Source organism: Sebastes umbrosus, chromosome 18 (assembly GCF_015220745.1).
Source record: "Sebastes umbrosus isolate fSebUmb1 chromosome 18, fSebUmb1.pri, whole genome shotgun sequence".
Classification (NCBI taxonomy): domain Eukaryota; kingdom Metazoa; phylum Chordata; class Actinopteri; order Perciformes; family Sebastidae; genus Sebastes; species Sebastes umbrosus.
In genome coordinates this window covers 25,165,698-25,173,148 of record NC_051286.1, presented here as the reverse complement: position 1 = coordinate 25,173,148, position 7,451 = coordinate 25,165,698, and positions in this window count along the sequence as shown.

The following is a 7,451-nucleotide window of genomic DNA, read 5'->3' as shown; positions in this document are numbered from 1 at the left end:
AGCAGAACTCTGCCTAAAAGTCATTTGTTCTTTGTTAAGAAGCAGTTTCTAAATACAAATTTGAGATTTGACTAATGTTAAGTATTGAGTCTGATCACCTCATCTTTCTTTTCAGATAAGGTGTCGAAAAAAGTATGTTGAAAAAGTCTTAAAAAAGCCATAATATAACATGTCGAAAAAGTCAAAATATAGTATGTCGAAAAAAAGTTATAGTATGGTATGACGAAAAAATACAACAGTCATAGTATAGTATGTCGAAAAAATTCAAAAAAGTCATACTATAATATGTCGAAAATAATAGTCATATAATATTTCGAAAAAAATATTTTAATAATATAAAAAAAATTTCGACATACTCGCAATACATAGTATGTCGAAAAAAAGTCATAGTATAGTATGTTGAAAAAAAGTCATAGTATAGTATGTTGAAAAAAAGTCAGTCTAGTATGTTGAAAAAAGTCACAATATAGTATGTAAAAAAAAAAAAGTCATAATATAGTATGTTCAAAAAATTAAGTCATAGTATAGTATGTCGAAAAAAGTCATAGTAAATTATGTTAAGAAAAAGTTATAGTATAGTATATGGAAAATGTTTTAAAAAAAAGTCATAGTATAGTTTGTCGAAAAAAAGTCACAGCATAGTATGTTAGAAAAAAGTAATCTTGTAGTATGTCAAAAAAAAAAGTCATAGCATAGTATGTCAAAAAAAGGTAAAAGTATAGTATGTTGAAAAAAAGTAATTGTATAGTATAATAGTCAAAAAAAAAGTCATGTCAAAAAGTCAACGTATAAAATGTTATAAAAAGTCACTGTATAGTATTCCATCAAGAAGTCATATAGCATGTCATAAAAAGATATAGTATATGTCATAAAAAAATGTAATGTATGTAATGAAAGGCACAGTACGTCATAAAACAGTCTAAATACTATGACAAATACTATGTCATAAAAGCTATAGTATAGTATGTAATTTAAAGGTCATAGTACAGTATGTCATGAAAATTATAGTATAGTATGTCATAAAAAGTCATAATATAGTATGTCATTGAAAAGTCATAGTACAGTATGCCATTAAAAGTCATAAATCAGTAATAATTTAGTATGTCATAAAAAAGTCAGTGTATTGTGTCACAAAGAAGTTATAGTATAGTATGTCATAACAAAGTCAAAGTATAATATATCATCAAGAAGCCACAGTATGTAATAAAACATTAATAGTATCATATGTCAGAAAAAAGTCATAGTATAATGTGTCATTAAGATGTCGTAGTATAGTATGACATAAACGTTATAGTATAGTATGTCATTAAGAAGTCATATTATAGTACGTCATAAAAAAATCCCTGCATAGTATCTCACAAAACAGTCATAGGATAGCATGTAAAAAAGACATAGTATAGTACGTCTTCAAAGTTATAGTATAATATGCCATAAATAATCATAGTATAGTATGTCATCAAATTCATAGTATACTATGACATAAAAAAGTTATAGTATACTATGTCATAAACAACGCAAAAGTGAGCATGGCTCACATAACCCCACTCACTGCTTGACCCCTGCTAAAGTAGGTCTAAAGGTTTTGCCCTTTTGGAAAAATTTCAGAAATTTTGGGCACCCTGAACTTCTAACCCCCAAAAGGCACAACTAGACCACACTGTCAACCATCATACCCAATTTGAAGTTCCTAAGTTAAATAGTTTCCGAGTTCTACTCCGGAAACCAAAGTGTGACACGCGAAAGGACGGACGGACGGACACACGGAGCGCTATATAATTAGCATTTTTGTAATCGACTCAGTCAGGAGGAAGACATAGAAGACAGTCACCACAATAAAGGCATTTCCATTCTTCTTGGTTGCACTCAGTATGACCACATGTGCTTTATCAGTGAGGGACGTTCTGAATTGGTATCCAGGACAATGACAAAGAAACTATATTGATAAGAAGGGAAAGTCAATTGTTCGTTCCATTGCAACAGCAGCGCCCAGCGGCAGAGCTACGCCTCCGCCATTTTGGACTGAAAGCGACTACCAGACGCCAGTAAAATGTCGGTCTACAAAGTGCCGTACAAAAGTAAAACAAAATCATTTCTTTTCTATTGTCATATTAAATGTCTCTACGGAAACGGACTGTGTTGAACAATAAAAATATTATAAATATTCATACTATGATAACTACTTATTTATTTATTAAACTTTTTACCCGGCTGCTTCCCAGAGGAGCATAAAGTGAGCGATGGACATAAATGGAAGTAAGAAAAATCCAGCACACAGATTTTGAGAGAAATCTCAAACTTTTTCATGTCAAGGATCCAAAATGGAGTCCAATAGACCACAGACCACGGATGTAGAAGAGGTTGTGTCCTGTGCTTTTGCCCTGCGTGTTAGTAAATAATCTACAACTCCATTAAATTCTGATGATGTCATGCTACTAGCACTACTAGCTACTGGCCGATAGCCGGTTGTTTGGGAACAGAGACGTTAATACAGTCACCACGGTACAGGCTTACAGCATACAGCCCATGGGTGTATTAGAAGATATCATTAAGCACAACGATGGCTACTATTGGAGTGGCGAAAAATAGTTGATTTTCGGCTAAACAAGATCCCGAATTTTGGGAAGTATCGGACACATTTCCGATACTGGTATCGGTATCGAACAGGCGCTGCACTGGTACGCATTAAAGAACTCCAGGTTTTCCAGTTTTTGTGAAAAACTCAAACTCTGTGCTCCATTAAAAACTCATCAATGAGCTTCACTGTGTCACTGGGTGACATGTTCCTTCATCACCATGAACACACACACTGTATGATGGAACCTGACAAAATCAAAAAATGAATGAATGAATAAAAAAAAGACTCAGTAAATACATAATTGTCATTAAATGTATGACCAAAGAGACTAGAAAGGCTGGTTTACTTTCAACAAGTCAGTATAGAGTAGATGAGAGATTTCTTTTTTCTTTATGGGTCAACTAAAACTACAAAAAGTTAGTGAACTATGTAACTTTACTGTTAGCTACCAGGCAACAGAGCAGCTGAGTTCAGTCAAAGTTCTTGCTGATTGCTAGCTCAACAGCATTGAGCTGTTAGCTAAACAGATGTTGTTTTAATGTTAGCTATGCTAGCTCAAAGGTAACGTTTAGTGGAGTTAACATTATAATATTAATAATTATAATTCAGTAAAGCCAATAAAGAAATAATCCATGTCTTGATCAGACAGGTTAAAGTAATCCAGTAGTAGAAAAGAGATTTGTACTTCATAACGTTACCTTACGATAAATATGAAAGACTATTGAAACGAGTCCATCAGGAGTTCTGCTGAAGGCATTAGCCTTTCTGAACAAAACGTACTATATCAACTAAAACAAGTCCTCATTTACAGTTAGCAAGGCTCTTCATCCTCTCCTCTCAGCATCTAAACAAACCCCACGCCAGGTGACCAGAAAAAAAGGGCAAAACAGGAAGTGACTGATTGTAATTGCCTGCCTATAAGCCATAATAATGAATCTATTTAGGATTTCTACATGAAAGATGTGGCTTAATGTATAGAAGCCATTCAGAATACCAAAGACAGTTCTTACATATTTAGTTCAGGCAAAATAATTGGTGATCTATTGACTGTATATTGACATCATACCCGCTACATTACTACAGTTTCGATGTCTATCTGTCGAATATGTTAAGGAGATGAAAAAAAGTAAAAACTTATTTTTAAATCAACACTTCCTGCTTTCATTTCAAAATAAAAGCCCTCAAGCGTTTTTTTCTATGGACAGAATTCCTTCATTTGTTAACACAAGGCTTTTATTCTGAAATATGAGCAGTCTGCTGTGGAACATGCAGTGACTTGGAGCTCCATGAATGAATATAGTATGGGGTTTTAATTGTGGATTATTACAATTATTTACAAATCACCACACGTTTCTTAACCTTTCTCTGTCTAAAATAAATATCAATGATATTTATAATGAAATTAAATGGCCATTAAAAGTTAAACTCTATGTAGAAAGAAAGGGCTGACAGCAGCAGCTGCAGCAGCAGAAACACAGCAGATACACAGCTGAAATGCAGGAAATATATACTTATACATATATACACATATATATATATGTGTATATATATACACATATATATACACATATATATACATATATATATACATATGTATATATGTATATATATACATATATACATATATGTATATATATATGTATATATATACACATATATGTATATATATACATATATATATGTATACACATATATATATGTATATATATGTATACACATATACATATATGTGTATATGTGTATATATATATATACACACACATATATATATATACACACACACACACATATATATATACATATACTGTATATATGTGTATATATATGTATATATGTATATACATATAACCAGTGTGTTCTGGTTTTCCTTGCACATGTATAGAGGTCTGGTCCCCAAACTGTTGTATATAGATGGAATTATATTGTAAATTAAATGAAATGAAATGAGAACATTTCAAATGGCACAAATGTGTACTTTTTTATTTTGATGCTTTGGCAACAGTTTTTCTTTCTTTCTTTTATGCCCATAAAGTCACTTTGAATTGAATTGGTACCCAAATGGCCAATTTAGAGATCCCACCTTGACCTTTGCTCTGCTTCACTTCATTAGCATCAATGTGTGCACAGGTAATGTTCTGCAACTGCATCATTCCAAAGGGATATTCACTCTATTCACAAGACTGTGAAAAAGAGAGTGGAGTTAAAGATGGGGGACAATTCAAAGGCAGTTTGATATAACAGCACATCAACGCCGATCTGGTTCAACATGCTAACACTGAAAAACATTAAAGAAATGCAGCTCCGCTCTCTTCAGTGACGCTTCGATTCACGGTCTTACGCAAAAATGAAACGAAATGCAAAAGTTACATTAAAATGTTCAACTTCTTTTAGTTAACACAAAACAATGACAGGTATTGTCCAGAAACCCTCACAGGTACTACATTTAGCATAAAAAATATGCTCAAATCATAACATGGCAAACTGCAGCCCAACAGGCAACAACAGCTGTCAGTGTGTCAGTGTGCTGACTTGACTATGACTTGCCCCCAAACTGCATGTGATTATCATAAAGTGGGCATGTCTGTAAAGGGGAGACTCGTGGGTACCCATTTTCATTCACATATCTGGAGGTCAGAGGTCAAGGCACCCCTTTGAAAATGACCATGACAGTTTTTCCTCGCCAAAATGTAGCGTAAGTTTGGAGCGTTATTTAACCTCCTTCACGACCAGTTAGTATGACATGGTTGGTACCGATGGATTCATCTGGTTTTATCGTTTCATCGTTTCATATGATACCAGTATCTTCACTCTTGCTTTAAAACTGAGCAGACTAAATATCCCAAGTTGCGTTAATGTGTTTAAGAAATTAGTGGCGTTAAAACGAATTTGCATTAACACGTTATTATCACGTTAACTTTGACAGCCCTTATTAAGAATGAATTAATAATTTCCAAAAATTATTATTTATAACGCCAGTAAGACAGAGCATAGGCCCTATGAATAACCTTGAAATAAATCAGTATGCGATAGATATTAGACCATATTTTAGTCCACTCTGGTCGACAACCATAAGTCAGGAGCTCTCTATCGCAGGTCTTCATCACCGACAAAACATCGGTAGTTATCCCAAGTAAGGCAAGGCAAGGCAGCTTTATTTGTATAGCACATTTCAACAACAGGGCAATTCAAAGTGCTTTACATAAACATTCAAGAACATTGCGACAAAGTGGAAAAGAACATTAAAACTGAATTAAAACAGTTATAAAAACATTAAAACATTAAAGATTAGAAAATAAAAACAAGCTAAAAATAAAAGCTAGGATAAAAGCTAAAATATAATAAAACACAAAAGAGTAAAAGCTCTAATAAAAGGCAGCAGCAAACAGGAAAGTTTTAAGCTTTGTTTTAAAAGAACTCAGAGTTGGAGCGGTCCTGCAGTTTTCTGGGAGCTTGTTCCAAATATTTGGTGCATAAAAACTGAATGCTGCTTCTGCATGTTTAGTTGTGACTCTGGGGACACTAAGCAGACCTGAGAGGTCTGGATGGTTCATAACATAGCAGAAGATCAGAAATATATTTTGGCCCTAAACCATTTAGTGCTTTGTAAACCAGCAGCAGTATTTTGAAATCAATTCTCTGAGAGACAGGGAGCCAGTGTAGAGACCTCAGAACTGGACTGATATGATCCACTTTCTTGGTCTTAGTGAGGACTCTAGCAGCAACGTTCTGAATCAGCTGCAGCTGTCTGATCGATTTTTTAGGAAGACCAGTAAAGACGCCGTTGCAGTAGTCAAGTCGGCTGAAGATAAATGCATGGACTAGTTTTTTCAAATCCTGCTGAGACATCAGTCCTTTAATTCTTGCTATATTCTTCAGGTGATAGAAGGCTGTCTTTGTAATTGTCTTAATATGGCTGTTAAAGCTCAGGTCAGAGTCCATGACTACACCAAGATTTCTGGCTTGGTCCGAGCTTTTTAACATCACAGATTGTAGGTGAGCACTAACCTTCAATCTTTCCTTTTTAGCTCCAAAAACTACGACCTCAGTTTTGTCTTTGTTCAGCTGAAGAAAATTCTGGCACATACAATTATTGACTTGTTCAATGCACCCACTCAGTGCTTGTATTGGACTGTAGTTTCCTGGTGATAGAGTTATGTAAATTTGTGTGTCGTCTGCATAGTTAAGGTAATTTATTTTGTTGTTATCAAAAATCTGACCCAGTGGGAGCATGTAGATGTTAAACAAAAGAGGCCCCAAGATGGAGCCTTGGGGAACTCCACATGTGATTTTGTTCAGCTCAGATTTGCAATTACCTATAGAGAAAAATAAGTCCCTGTCTTTTAGGTAGGATTTAAACCAGCTGGGTGCTATGCCAGAAATACCCACCCAGTTTTCCAATCGGTCTAGTAATATATTATGGTCAACCGTGTCGAATGCAGCTCTGAGATCCAGTAAAACTAAAACCGTAATTCTACCACTGTCTGTGTTCAATCGGATGTCATTGAAGACCTTAACAAGAGCAGTCTCAGTGCTGTGGTGAGGTCGAAAACCTGACTGGAAGACATCAAAAGAGTTGTTTAGGGCCAGAAAACTATTTAATTGATGAAAAACTGTTTTTTCAATTATTTTAGACAAGAATGGAAGATTTGATATCGGTCTGTAATTATTTACTATTGATGAGTCCAGATTGTTCTTTTTGAGGAGTGGTTTGATGACGGCAGTTTTCAGGGCCTGTGGGAAGACTCCTGAAACAAGAGATGCATTAACAATCTGTAAAAGCTCTGAGACCATACTATCTGATACTTTTTTGAAAAGGCCTGTTGGCAGAATGCCAAGGCAGCATGAGGAGGATTTTAGATGTTGTATGATTTCCTCC